The sequence below is a fragment of the Melopsittacus undulatus genome, chromosome Z, assembly GCF_012275295.1.
Source record: "Melopsittacus undulatus isolate bMelUnd1 chromosome Z, bMelUnd1.mat.Z, whole genome shotgun sequence".
Classification (NCBI taxonomy): domain Eukaryota; kingdom Metazoa; phylum Chordata; class Aves; order Psittaciformes; family Psittaculidae; genus Melopsittacus; species Melopsittacus undulatus.
In genome coordinates, this window is record NC_047557.1 from 35287036 (window position 1) to 35301721 (window position 14686).

Below are 14686 nucleotides of genomic sequence, written 5' to 3' on the forward strand. Positions count from 1 at the left end.
AGGACTGCTATTGAAAGATCTCAAGAGGTTTAGATCAACTGGAAGATTCTTTTAATCTGAATTTTTGATGTGTTACGAACTTTTTATCTGTAAACTCCTGTGCATCTTTTGTTTCTTTTAGAGTTAATCCCTGTGATGAATGATGAATTTTACTCTGTGTTGTAGTAACCTGGAAAGAGTTGAAAGTAAAAATTATCCCTTAGGATCTCAAATCAAGACATTTTATTCTGAGATACAAATTAAACCCTGAACAAGGGTAAATTTTACTGGTTCATATGAATGCCATACCAATGCCAGTAGCATCAGGCCAGGAAAGAGTCATTTCAAATTCCTTGAAGCAAATTAGGACCTAAGAGCAGCCTCGTGGCAGGTATTTGGGAGTTTACTGGGAGCTGTTTGGTTCTGTGCTCTGCCTCTGTGCAGACTCTCTTGACCGCCAGATTCTGGCTCTATCTATGCTTCAACCTTAAATACATGCAGCAGTACAGCAGCTCTCAGTAGTGGCTGTATGCTTTCTGTGGTTGATATTTCTTTCACTTGCACATACCACAATTGTTTTTTAGTTAAGCTGTGCCATGCTTTAAAAAGAAAGATGACAAACTGCACTGAAAAGCATTTTAGGGGGGAATTCAGATGTACTGTTTCTCTTGTACACTATATTTATGCTAGTACAGGATGTTATTTCATGCTCCCTAATCATCAAGTGATAAGACGCATTCTGAGACTGGATACTTCTTCTAAAAGGTGTATTTTCCTTCGTCCAAAAGTTATTGATGTGTAATGCAGAGTACATTGATAGCTAATGCAGGAATTATGCCTGAAACTGTAAAAGCTGATAATGGATGTGTCCTCTGGCCTTCAATATAATGAAGCTTTAAAAATGCTGTGAAATACCATCTGGTGAGACAAAGAGGTGTATCTAACACAAAACACATCCCAGATACCTCATCTACAAAAGTATATGAATCATGTTGTAGGAAATTCTCTCATTACTGACTTTCAGAATAAAACACAGTGTAAAAAGGGGTAGGGAAACATCCCATAATACAGGTGGTGAGGGGACTGGGTTTGTGTTTGGGAGAGGCAAAGAGATTGACCAGGAGGTGGGAAGGCTACGGGGAAGGTGTTCTCTGGCTGGATACACCAGCTCATAGCGTGGGGCAGATGTTGAATCATGCATGCCACACTCAAACAACAGGGACTCAGATACCATGGAAAGTAAATTAGAGACATAGTATCTTGTATGATACTATGTATCCATATCATAGTATGGACGGGGGTAGAGCAGTTAACATTGCCTACATGGACTTGTGCAAAGCATTCAACACTGTCCCACATGACATCCTTATCCCTAAATTGGAGAGACATCAATTTGATAGGTGGACCACTCAGTGGATAAAGAACTGGCTGGATGGTCGCACTCAGAGGGTTGTGGTCAATGGCTCAATGTCTGGCTGGAGACCAGTAATGAGTGGTGTCCCTCAGGGATCGGTGTTGGAACCGGTCTTGTTTAATATCTTTGTTGGTGACATGGACAATGGAATTGAGTGTGCCCTCAGCAAGTTTGCCGATGACACAAAGCTGTGTGGTTCCGTTGATACACTGGAGGGAAGGAATGCCATTCAGAGGGACCTTGACACACTTGTGAGGTGGGCTGATGCCAGCCTCATGAAGTTTAACCATGACAAGTGCAAGGTCCTACACCTGGGTGGGAGCGATCCCAGGCACAGCTACAGGTTGGGCGGAGAATAGGTTCAGAGCAGCCCTGCAGAGAAGGACTTGGGGGTATTGCTTGATGAGAAACTGAACATGAGCTGGCTTCAGTGTGCGCTCGCAGCCCAGAAAGTCAACCATGGTGTGGGTTGCATCAAAAGAAGCGTGACCAGCAGGTCAAAGGAGGTGATCCTGCCCCTCTACTCTGCTCTCATGAGACCTCACTTGGAGTATTTTGTGCAGTTCTGCTGTCCTCAACATAAAAAGGACATGGAACTGTTGAAAGAAGTCCAAATGAGGGCCATGGGGATTGATCAGGGGACTGGATCACCTTCCTTATGAAGATAGGCTGAGAAAGTTGGGTCTGTTCAGCCTGGAGAAGAGAAGGCTGCGTGGAGACCTCATAGCAGCCTTCCAGTATTTGAAAGGAGCCTATAAGGATACTGTGGAGGGACTGTTCATGAGGGACTGTAGTGATAGGACAAGGGGTAACAGGTTTTAACTGAAACAGGGGAAATTTAGACTGGATATAAGGAAGAAATTCTTTACTGTTTAGGGCAGTGAGGCAGTGAAATGGGTTGCCCAGTTAAGTTGTGAATCACAGAATCATAGAATAGTTAGGGTTGGAAAGGACCTTAAGACCATCTAGTTCCAACCCCCCTGCCATGGGCAGGGACACCTCACACTAAACCATATCACCCAAGGCTTCATCCAAACTGGTCTTGAACACTGCCAGTGACGGAGCATTCACAACCCATTCCAGTACCTCACCACCCTAACAGTAAAGAATTTCTTCCTTAGATCCAATCTAAACCTCTGCTATTTATGTTTCAATCCGTTACCCCTTCTCCTATCACTACAGTCCCTCATGAATAGTGCCTCTCCAGCATCCCTATAGGTCCTCTTCAGATACTGGAAGGTTGCTATGAGGTCTCCGCGCAGCCTTCTGTTCCCCAGGCTAAACAGCCCCAACTTTCTCAGCCTGTCTTCATAGAGGAAGTGCTCCAGTCCCCTAATCATCCTTGTGTCACTGCTCTGGACTTGTTCTAACAGTTCCATGTCCTTTTGATGTTGAGAACAGCAGAACTGCACACAATACTCCAAATGAGGTCTCCCAGGAGCAGAGTAGAGGTGCAGGATCACCTCCTTTGACCACTGGTCACACTTCTTTTGATGCAGCCCAGGATATGGTTTGCTTTCTGGGCTGTAAGCGCACAATGAAGCCAGCTCATGTTCAGTTTCTCATCAATCAACACCCCCATGTCCTTCTCTGCAGGGCTGCACTGAATTTCCTTTTTGCCCAACCTGTAGCTGTGCCTGGGATTGCTCTGACCCAGGTGTAGGACCTTGCACTTGTCATGGTTAAACTTCATGAGGTTGGCATCAGCCCACCTCACAAGTGTGTCAAGGTCCCTCTGGATGGGGAATGCTCCATGTCTAATGGTGTTCAAGGCCAGGTTGGACAGAGCCTTGAATGACGTGGTTTAGTGTGAGGTGTCCCTGCCCGTGGCAGGGGGATTGCAACTAGATGATCTTAAGGTCCATTCTGATCTTAAGTGTTCTATGATTATGTGATTCTATCTTGCTAAATAGTAGAGCCAGAAAGATATATGACAAGATAATCAGAAAGTCCTGCAATAATAACAAACAAACAAACAAAAATGTGTTTTTGTTAAAGCAGGTATAAATCAATAGCTTAAAGGAAGACATGCTAATTTACTCCAGCTGGATATCTGGTCTGTTACTTGCTAATCTTTGTCAAATACCCAGCACTGCTATCATCATCTCCAGAAAACGTTCAGCTCCTTATTTAGAGCTTAAGGATCTGGGAGAAGTTAGAAATTCTGGTTGCAAGAGTCTGGCCCGACTGACTTAATTGATAACACATGTGATAGAGGTTTGGTATATTAGATATGGAGAGATAAAAAAGGAAATCTCCAACCCTATAAAGACAAAGCTGCTTTTTTATTTTTCTTCACAAGGAAATAGATAAAGGAACCCAGTAACTCCTGTATTCACACACTGCTGAATATTAGAAGGACTCTAAAGTTATTAAACCCACTCTTAACATAGACACAAATCATTAAAAATCTCATCAAATGTATTTTTAAACTAAAATGCAGAATGTAAAATCCAATATGAAGAACAAGATTCTTTAAAGTCTATGAATCAAGTCTTCTAATACAAGGATGATTGCAGTGAAAAAAATTTATACAAAATCTTATGTCATGAAGCTATTCACTCCAATGATTTTCTTGCTGGATGTCTTAGTATTTACCAAGTATGAGAAATTTCTGCTTCTCTTTCAGCATTGTGCAAGCCGTCACAAGAGTTTATGAAACTGATCACACAACACAAACAAAGTCAATATCATATTAATGGAAACAATGGCAGTTTTGCTACCCAGACAAGAAAAAACATGCTCACATGGACTGAATAGTAATTGCAGTGCATTATTATAAAGAAATGAGGTAACTGAAACCTATCTAATTGAATTGCAACTCATAGAGATAATGTTACCATTATTTTCTAATGCCTTTGCTGGCTATTTAAAGAATGTATATTGTGGTCAACACTGTATGATTTGATAGCAGAAAATAGTATAAATGTAATTAATGCCCACCAGAAGTCTGCCAGGGCATTCCTGAACTTCTGCTCTCTAATACACAGGAGAGGTGGTCAGAGGCCCAACAATATGACAAGACTGCAGTCAAGAAATATGGTTAGTGTAAAGAACCCCACCTTGTGAAGAAATATGTAATGATAATTGGAACCTATGTTGAGTCACATGGAAAATAAGAGGTGATTGGTGACAACCAACATGGCTTCACAAAGGGCAAATTGTGCCTGACAAATTTGGTGGCCTTTTAAGGTAGGGCCACATCACTGGTGGGTCAGAGAATAGCTACTGATGTCATCTACCTGGAATTGTGCAAGGCATTTGAAGCTACTCTGCATGACATCCTTGTCTCTAAATTGGAGAGGCATGGATTTGACAGGTGTACAGGTGTGGATAAGGAATTGGCTGAATGATTCCACTCAAAGAGTTGTGATCTCAATGTCCAAGTGGAGATTGGTGATGAGTAATGCTCCTCAGGGGTTAGTATTGGGACCAGGATTGTTGAACATCTTTGCTGGCAACATGGACAGTGGGATTGAGTGCATCCTCAGCAAACTTGCTGATGACACCAAGCTGTGTGGTTCGGTTGATAGGCTGGAGGGAAGGCATGCCATCCAGAGGGACCTTGACACACTTGAGAGGTGGGCTGATGCAAACCTCATGAAGTTTTCAACCTCATGAGACTGGAGAAGAGAAAACTCAAGGGAGATGTGATAGCAGCCTTCCACTACCTAAACAGGGCCTACAAGAAATCTGAAGAGGGACGTTTTACAAAGCAATGGAGTGATAGAAAGGGGGGATGCCTTTAAACTTAAAGAGGGTAGATTTAGGTTAGGTATTAGGAAGAAACTCTTTACTATGATGATGGTGATACACTGGCACAGGTTTCACAGAGAAGTTGTGGCTGCTCTAACCCTGGAGGTGTTTAAGACCAGTTTAGATGGGGCTTTGACCAGTATGGTCTATGGGAGGGTATCTCTGCTCATGGCAGGTTGATTATAAACAGATGATCTTAATGTCTCTTCCAACTCAGCCCATTCTGTGATGCTGTGATTCATTCTATAATTGCCTTATTTTGCATTAATATAATAGAGACACTATGAAGTAAACAGGACCTTCCACCACCAGAATTTGAACTCTGTGTAAACAGGGTTTGAGCACAAGTTCATAATGTCAGCTTGATGAATTTTCTACAGGGTTCATTCTTCTGTAAGATAGCAAAGTTTAACAGTAAAAAAGAAGCAGAAAGAGTAGTTAAATTTATTTGCTTAAAAGTTCTTTGTTGTTTATTAGTCCTTGGTTGTAAAAGCCCAAGATTCAAGTATGGAAAAAAATGTGAAGATTATAGTTGTGAAATCTTACTTTCATGTGGAAAATACTGTGCTCAAAGTGCTCAGGAAGACTTATGAAGCAATTCTAGAGAATTTTCAAGTTTTCTCTTTCAAAATTCATTCAAAGTTGAAGAAGGGAGCCTAGAGTATTCTGTAGTTCTGCTGATATATAAAAACCTTTGAGCAAAGGTGTTCAGTGAAGAACAACTAATCCCTTAAATTATTTGGTCATTAAATTAAATTATCACATTTAATTATTTTACTTGATGCACATGTCATTTGTTATTTCCTTATTATAGGAAAGTTGTATTAGTAGCATTTTTTCTAACACAAACAAAAATACAAAGTGCAATAAATCATGATAGTCCAAGCACAGATAATTATGATGTATGTTGTAAGTAAGTTTTGTTTTCTGCTTTCTTTTATGCTAATGATAATTTGAAATCAGGTACTGCTGACTAGATAATATTTAGAAGTGACTGATCTTGCTAATCCCAGATTATTATCTGTCCATTCAGTCTGGCATAGTTTATTGCCTGTTCTGGCCTTTAGGAGTATATTGCAGGTCAGTGACAAAGTGCATTGATAAATTAACACGTTGATGGATGCAGAATGATTTCTGAAGCTATTACTTGCTCCACTTTCTCACATGGCACACACACTGGTGCTGTTTTAAAACTGGCTAAGATTTTGAAAAATGACAGTGGAGTTAACCATTCCTTGATGGTCAACAAAGTGAGGCAACAAAACAAGTGGTAGAAAATGAGTTCTCTAGACTGTATGTCTTGATTTCCGTTAACTGTACCTGATAGCAATTCAAGTGTCTACTCTCAAGTATTTTGAACAACAGTATTTTAAAACAGGTGTGTTTTGGAAAGCAGTTCTGGCTTGAATTCAGACACAATCTTGCTCAAACCAGAAAAGTCTTTTTGATTATTACTTTTTTTTAATAACCTGCTTGCAGAATGCAAATTATATCCATCTAAATATCTCTTGTAGGTATCCAGTAAATGCAAAACTAGATAATGTTTTCAAATATAATTCCAACTTTTGTTCATGTCTGTGCATTTTATGCTAAGAACAGTTAGGAAGAAGGTTCTGATCAGCGGGATTTAAAAGGAGTCCTGTAACTTTGATTTGTATGCTTCTATGTGACTTCACCTTTTCCCCTAGAGTCTGCTCTCTCCCTCTCTCTGCCCCGTTTCCTTGGTCTTTCTCCACTTCTCCCCTCCTGACTTCTTTATTGGTTATGGTTGCTTGGCAGCAGGAGAATTGCTGTGGTTTTGTGCATTCTGCATTTTAGCCACTCCATTTAATGGAGCCATATTGGCTTTCTCCCTTGTTGGTACACTGTGGGTCAAGTGTAGGCGTGTGCATGCTTTACAAATTTGTCCCCATCATTGCTAATGTCTGTCCAAGATGTTAGTAGCTGGTGGTTTTGTTTGAGGGTCACTTCATGCTGTAATTCTTAAGTGCAAATCACATTTTGTTTCTTTTGTTCATTTATAATGAGAGATTGAAATGGAGCTTAAATAATTCCTTCAATGAATACATTAACCAGACTCTTCTATTGTGGCTGTTTAAGAACTGAAAGTAATTAGCACAAAGCCACATTTCCTTCACAAAACTTTAGAAGAATTCAGGACATTACCATTAAGATAATCATGAATTCAGTCCCTGTGGAAAGGCAGGGAGGAAAGAAAAAAAGACAAGTAAAAAGATTTCTGGTGGGAACATTCCATTGCTGAATAAAACATTCCCTTGGGAAATAAATTGCTCTTTGGGTTTTTTCATTTTGAGGCACTTTGTGAGTACCTTCAGAGAAGCCAAATAAGAACCTCCTTCTTTTTTTAAAATTTCTAAGCCTACAAAATCACTACAAACAGTAGCCAGTTTCCTAAGAGACAGGCTGTTAATTCAGAGACAATAATATCATTACTGTTTGAAAGACGGAACCAGAAAGCAATACTGTTAATATTCAGGTCTCAAGGAAAAATTGTTTCCTTCAGGGTAAAGATTTCTTTGTTTGTCATGACTTATCCTTCCCAGGACTTGCAATCCTATTTTGAGATGTTGGAAGAAGGAATTGCACTAGTGAAAAAAACTATTTTAGGATTGACTTAATTTGTAAATCTAGACAACCCTTTCTTCTATTTAAAAAAAGTTAGTAAGCTGAGAATCAAAGCCATAAAACGTAAGGGTTGTAAAGCAAGAAATAGCTGCTAACTCTCCATACCAAGGAAAGCTGGGAAGCTAACCTCTAAAGGTTAGCCTAAAAAAAAATCTGCATGAACAGAGTGCTGCCTTTCAAATCAGACTAACACAAAAGGTAGGAAGAAATGCTGCTTATAGCAGTTAGCTTAGATCTGGAACAGTCTCTTCTACCTTCAGTAGAGATGCTGAACTTCTTCCAAGGGTAATAAATAATTGATGGAGAGAGTAAAACACAGAGAGTATGCTGAGAATCTGACTACTTTCTTGCAAGCTTTCTGCTTGCTATGACTACCTGAGAGTCATGTGTACAATACTGAGTTTACTTCTGTCTTCTCAAGTTATGTTAAATACTTTCTGTATAATGACGCCACTCCAGTAGGTGACAGTCTGGAAAGCCAGTAATGGAGCTCATGTGAAAGCTATCTGTATCCACATGAGCACGTAAGTTGTTGGGCTATGGGGTCACTGGGAACTTAACCTCATCACTTATGGCAGATTTATTACTATAGACCATGGTTTCCTTTAATTTTGTTTCAGTGACCTAGAAATGAAACAAATAATCTTGTCTGATCTCACAAAAAGGAAAGAAAATGAAGTGGTTTTTTTTTCTTGTTTCAGGAAGAAAACCATTTACTAGGACTGAATCCAAATAGAATTAAATTTTGTAGAGAGGAAGGGGGTTTTCATGGGGAGAACAGTCATTCTCACAGCCCTAGTTCAATCTGTGAGAATGCAATGATAAAAGAGAAAAAAATCTGATTGGGAGGTATTAGTACCTCTGCCTAAAAATCAGATTTTTGTTTTGGTGTCTACCTTATCTCTCAATTCACCTTAGATACGGATTCTTCTAGCCTTTGATTTAAAGCAAGAGCTGATTTCATGACAGTAAAGGCTTTGAATTTTCAACCCTATTACAAATGTGTTGACACAGCCTTTCTGCTTACCTGGCCAGCATATTTCCTGATGGGGACCTAGAAAAATCTGTTTGAATTTTTTTAACATTTCTGAAGGACCAATGTAATAATGTGTAATATGGAAACATAGCGTTGGAAGAGTGATATCATTCATTAACTAGGGTAGTATCTCCTTTTGCATTTATTCCTCTGAAAAGCACAGTGTGCTCATGCCCAAGAAATTCCCAGAAGGAAACATACAGAAGAGGTTTTAAATTGCGCGTGGCTTTCTGGCTCTTCATGGAGGAATGAAAAGTTTTCAGAATGATTAACAGTGGCAGAATCAGGCTGTAATGTCTCTGTATTTTCGTGCACTTTGGTAAAGAAAAACAGCCTTCAGAAATCAGATTTGGAGCCATATTATAATCACTTCTAAATCTGGGACCTGGTACTGGGCTTGTATCCCTCTCTACCCATCCTAATTCCATTTTGGAGAACAAAGAAAATTTGGATCAAAGCTGCAGCACAAAACCATGCAAAATTAAAGGCAATGATCATTTTATTTCAGAACTTCCTATGAGATTTTGTTGAACAATTTCTTGAGTCACCCGTGGTAGTAATCAAGTTCATTTGGCAGCTGGCAGCTGCTTAGACACACCTGTGAGTCTTCTGGGATGCCTTTCCTTTTTACATGATTGTGTTTTCCAGGTCTAAGGGATACAATAAAGCTCTTGTCACCCATATAAAAGTGAAGCATTTTTTCACTTGGAAGTGTGCAGGCAATAAAGTGGAATATGTTGTTAGTTTTATTGAGAGTAATTCAGAATTGAAATTCATGCACAAGTTGTCATGCTGTTTAAAGTGGAGTTTAAACCAAAAAGGGTGTTGCACAATAACTTGGTTTGTTAAAAGCCTGAGTTCCTCATCCCTCACCATAAATGTCATTGCTAAGTTTCTGGTATTTAATACGTTAATTTCTGTCATATGCTTCATGTTCTGATTTGTTTCTGCCATAAAATCTAAGAAATTCATGCCTAAGAATACTACTAATAAGGACAGGAAATCCTTATCATTGTCAAGACACTCTAGGCCTCTCAAAAAACCTAGTGAGTTTAAAGAATATAATTTTTTTTAAATTATTTTGTAGGAACACATATTTTTAATAAACCAGTAAATTTTTATTTCCTCGAGTTTTGATGTTAGTAGTAATTATCTGGGTGCTTTTGGATCTGAATAGCCAAAATAAGAAAAGCTTTGGCTGAGCAACTGTCACCCTGAAAGTACTCCTGGGATGTTCCCAAATAGTTCATTGTAAGTATTTGGGACATTTGGTATTTTTGCTTTGTGAGTGAGATATGCTGGAATCCATTGGCTTCTGAGCTGAGAAAGGTGACATTGTAGGTACCATGATTATTTGCATCAGATTCCTGGCTTGTGTAGCCATTTCAAGTGTCTCTTGAATTTGGCAAACTAATTTGGCAAAGTTAAACCATGCTAACAAAGAATTATTAGTAGTAGTTTATTGCTGGCCACAGCAAAATTAATTAAGGTACTTCCATAGTGGGACAGTACTCAAGCAAAAGAAAAATTAGACTGTTGGCTGGAATGCATCCTCCCACTGTCTGGTTTCTCTTAGGTCTTTTATTTTCTAATTCTGTATTTGTCCTCAGATTTCTACAATATGTACTCACATGACTGGATCTAATGGAACAACTAATTTTTTGCACTGATTTAAGAGACATGGGAGCTGAGCTAAAATGAGAAAAACATTGCTTAGATAATTGCTGGAATTTTGTCTCACCTCAGTTTCATAAAAGTCTCCTTTGTAATGTCAGTTGGGCATCTGAACAACCAGATAGATTCCTTATGCTGAGAAACTTAGGTGCTATGCTGCTAATCTTTATGTATGCATTAGCAAAACCTCATTTCAGTGTTCTTTGCAGGTTCTTGAAAAGCCACATATTGCTGCAGATGATTGCTGCTGCTGCAGGTCAGATTTCTGCTAGGCCACTTTTCTTTGTATGGTTTTCTCACTGCTTAAAGAAGGTTCAGTTGCCTTATTCTTGGAGGTTGTTTTCTAAGCTGGTCTTGTCACAAACTGAAGGAACAGAAATGAGAGATATGGTGGCTGTGTTACAATGATAATAGGTTTCCTGAGAGAATGAAATGATGATATATATGTAGCCAGACTTTAAGGAAACTTGAAAAATGGAAAACAGTCTTTCCGGATATTAATCCAATTTACTGACACTCATCTTAAACAGATTGATTCCAGCTCTCTCAGTAAGTATGGCTATAGTATACTAGGACTAAGTTTCATCAGCATTTGTATAAATTACAGTGAACCCAGGAGGAATTACAGAAAAGTGCACAATCTGAATCAAGAGTAGAATAACTTTTTTGGATTATAGCATGTTTTAAGTTCTCTTCTTTTTTTGAGATTTTATCATTCAATTTTGCTGAGAACAAAGAAATAAAATTAATACTTTCATTACTGCTTCTCTTGGGGTTTATTTCTGGTTTATCCTTAGTTTCCCAATATCTTTTTTTTTTACTTTTCTGGCCTCTCTATTCTTCTTTGAGTAGTGCCTCTGGCATTTGCTTCACTCCCATGTAACTACCAGCAGTTAAAATCTTAATATTGATATGGTAAATAGTTAAGTTTTAAAGGTTAGCAATACATTATTGAGATTATTGATACTGCAAATGCATTCTTTACCAAGTCTTTATGATAGCTATTAATGAAATATGAAGATAACATGGTACCTCTGTAGGTTTCATTTCTTTTTGAAAAAAAGTTTGAAATCGTAGTGAGTTGACTCCTCTTATAAGAAAAAGATTTTTGCAGAATCTGTGCCTATTTTTATAGAGGAAAAATGCCAAGTAGGAATGTGAATCATTGGTGAGGAAGTGACTTTTTACACTACCTGTAATTTGACTTCTGATATCAGAAGAGCAAAACTGTACAAAACCCTAATTCATCATAATTTTACATTATATTTGCTGACCAATAAGTGCTTAATATAAGTAGAAACTGTTATTTAAAAGTAAAATAAAGGTACAGGTTTTCTTTCTTGAAATAACTTCTACTGTTAAAAATCTTTTGCCAATCCTGGGCTGAAATCTTTTATGAAATGTAAGCTATTTCAGGGACATTTTTATTTATGAGATAATGGTTTGTCCATAATATCTTGATGGGTTGGCTTCACGAGCGAAGATTTTGGGAAGGGCTTTAAGCATGCTTATGCCAAGCACAGTGACCAAGGGTGAGTGGGGTATGCAAATCTGGTTTGACAAGGCTGCTTAGGCAATCAGGGAGTGTCCGACCACGACTGGCAACTCCTGAGTAATCTCGAGCTACTCATGCGCTGGTCCACCTGCATGCAAGGTTGGATCTGCTGCTACCCAAGCACCTTGTCACCTGCTGATTTGACCCTCACCTGTCCGTACAGACAAGTGAGAGCAAGCCCTTCCAGCCTGTGCAGTGGATGTTTTAGGTGAGGCGCAGTTTGCGCGCAGAACTGGCCCCATCCTTTACACCTGAGGTTTAACTGCCAGGCCTAGTGAGCTAGGACGGTGACAGCAAAGTCCGCAGGTCGTAGGTTTGGTTAGTGTCCTTCTCTTAGATGGCAGACCATACAAGGCTGGATGAGCTCCATCAGCCCAGGTTTGAAGATAGGAGTTTTCCTTCTGTGTTCTGAGCAAGACTGTAATTTCCTGGGTCAATCTCAAGCGACTACTATCGTGAGCCCACTGAGGCCCGGCAGCACTGCAGTGCCACTACATCTAGGTGGGATTCTGACTTGGAGGCATTCAGTCATAAGCCTGCAGATGGTAGCCTTGCGTCAGTGGCTCCTCAGCCAAATGCACGCACCAGGGGTCTGAAGCTGCGTTCCTCTTGTGCTGAGCAGGATTGCTATTGCAACAATACATCATCAGTAGGGTAAAACTAACCTGTCTCACAACGGTCTAATCCCAGCTCACGTTCCCTATTAGTGGGTGAACAATCCAACGCTCGATGAATTCTGCTTCACAATGACAGGAAGAGCCGACATTGAAGGATCAAAAATACCTATTGCAAAATGAACATGCTTCAGTAGTAGGACTTCTTTTTCTTTTGGACACATGCCTGTTTCTTTCTCACACATCCCTGAGGATCATTCATTGCAATGACTCAATAACATAAGAAGAATATCAGTAGGTGTGTCTCTCAATGTTATCCACAAGATGGGAAACAAGGTATAAATTTTAAAACTTGTAAAACTGTTCATTTTGTGGAAAATCTTGGGGTTCTTGTTTGGCTGGTTATTTGGTTTTGTTTTTTGTTTGTTTAACATAAAATTTACAGCAGAGGAGCTCAAAGTAACCAAAAGAATGAGGTGCCCTATATTTTACTGCTACAGACAAGAGGCTTATGTGAAAGTCTGCTATATTAACCAGCATAAAGCTTGGATTTAGGGACTCTTACTTCTTCCTGCTACCCACTTCATGTTCAGATATTCCCATCTCCCATTTTAGATTTATTAGCTCATCTTCTTCTGGTCACCCCATTATAGCTGCACTAGGTTTGAAGCAGTTCTGATCTCACTTCCCAGCTGGCAAGGAGGATTGTCTCCTCTCAAACAGCAGTACCAGCTCCCCTCTTGGGTGTGGCAAGGCAAATCTATACTTCATTCTCCCCCTGCATACTACACATCATATTCATGGTACTCCCGGGCCCTTCTTTTTTCTCTGAACTAGGATATATATGGCATCTGGGGGGTGTGCAGAAGGATGAATACAATAAACAGGCATAATAAAAGCAGCAGAGTGTGGACTTTCTTATTAGTAAAATAAATTTAGTAATATAGCACTTGCGAGTAATAACAGTTAATTTAAAAGTCTTGGCTCATCTTTAATAGAAGAGGAAATATCCTATCTACCATTTGTGATCGTTGTATGATGGAGAAACAAAAAAAGATAACCAGAAATTCCACATGCCACAGTTACCATACATGTGTATTTCCATACTTTTATAGGAACATAAATCAGTAACTCACATTAAAAAATTATCTATGATTATTATCCTTCCCTATTTCATACAAGAATTTCAGTGTCTCTTGTTAAATACTAAATTACAAGATGTTCTTAGCCATTGGGGCTGCAAAAGTGATGGACGGGGTGGATCAGTTGACGTCATCTGCCTGGACTTGTGCAAAGCGTTCGACACTGTCCCACATGACATCCTTGTCTCTAAATTGGAGTGTCATCAATTTGATAGGTGGACCACTCAGTGGATAAAGAACTGGCTGGATGGTTGCACTCAGAGGGTTGTGGTCAATGGCTCAATGTCCGGCTGGAGACCAGTAATGAGTGGTGTCCCTCAGGGATTGGTGTTGGGACCGGTCCTGTTTAATATCTTTGTCACTGACATGGACAATGGAATCGAGTGTGCCCTCAGCAAGTTTGCCGATGACACAAAGCTGTGTGGTTCTGTTGATACGCTAGAGGGAAGGAATGCCATCCAGAGGGACCTTGACACGCTTCTGAGGTGGGCTGATGCCAACCTCATGAAGTTTAACCATGCCAAGTGCAAGGTCCTACACCTGGGTGGGAGCAATCCCAGGCACAGTTACAGGTTGGGCAAAAAGGAAATTCATGGTAGTCCTGTGGAGAAGGACTTGGGGGTGTTAGTCAATGAGAAAATGAACATGAGCCAGCAGTGTGCACTCACAGCCCAGAAATCCAACCGTATTCTGGGCTGCATCAAGAGGAGCATGACCAGCAGGTCAAAGGAGGTGATCCTGCCCCTCTACTCTGCTCCTGGGAGACCTCACTTGGAGTATTGTGTTCAGTTCTGGTGTCCTCAACATAAAAAGGACATGGAGTTGTTGGAACAAGTCCAGAGAAGGGCCAGGAAGATAGGGGACTGGAGC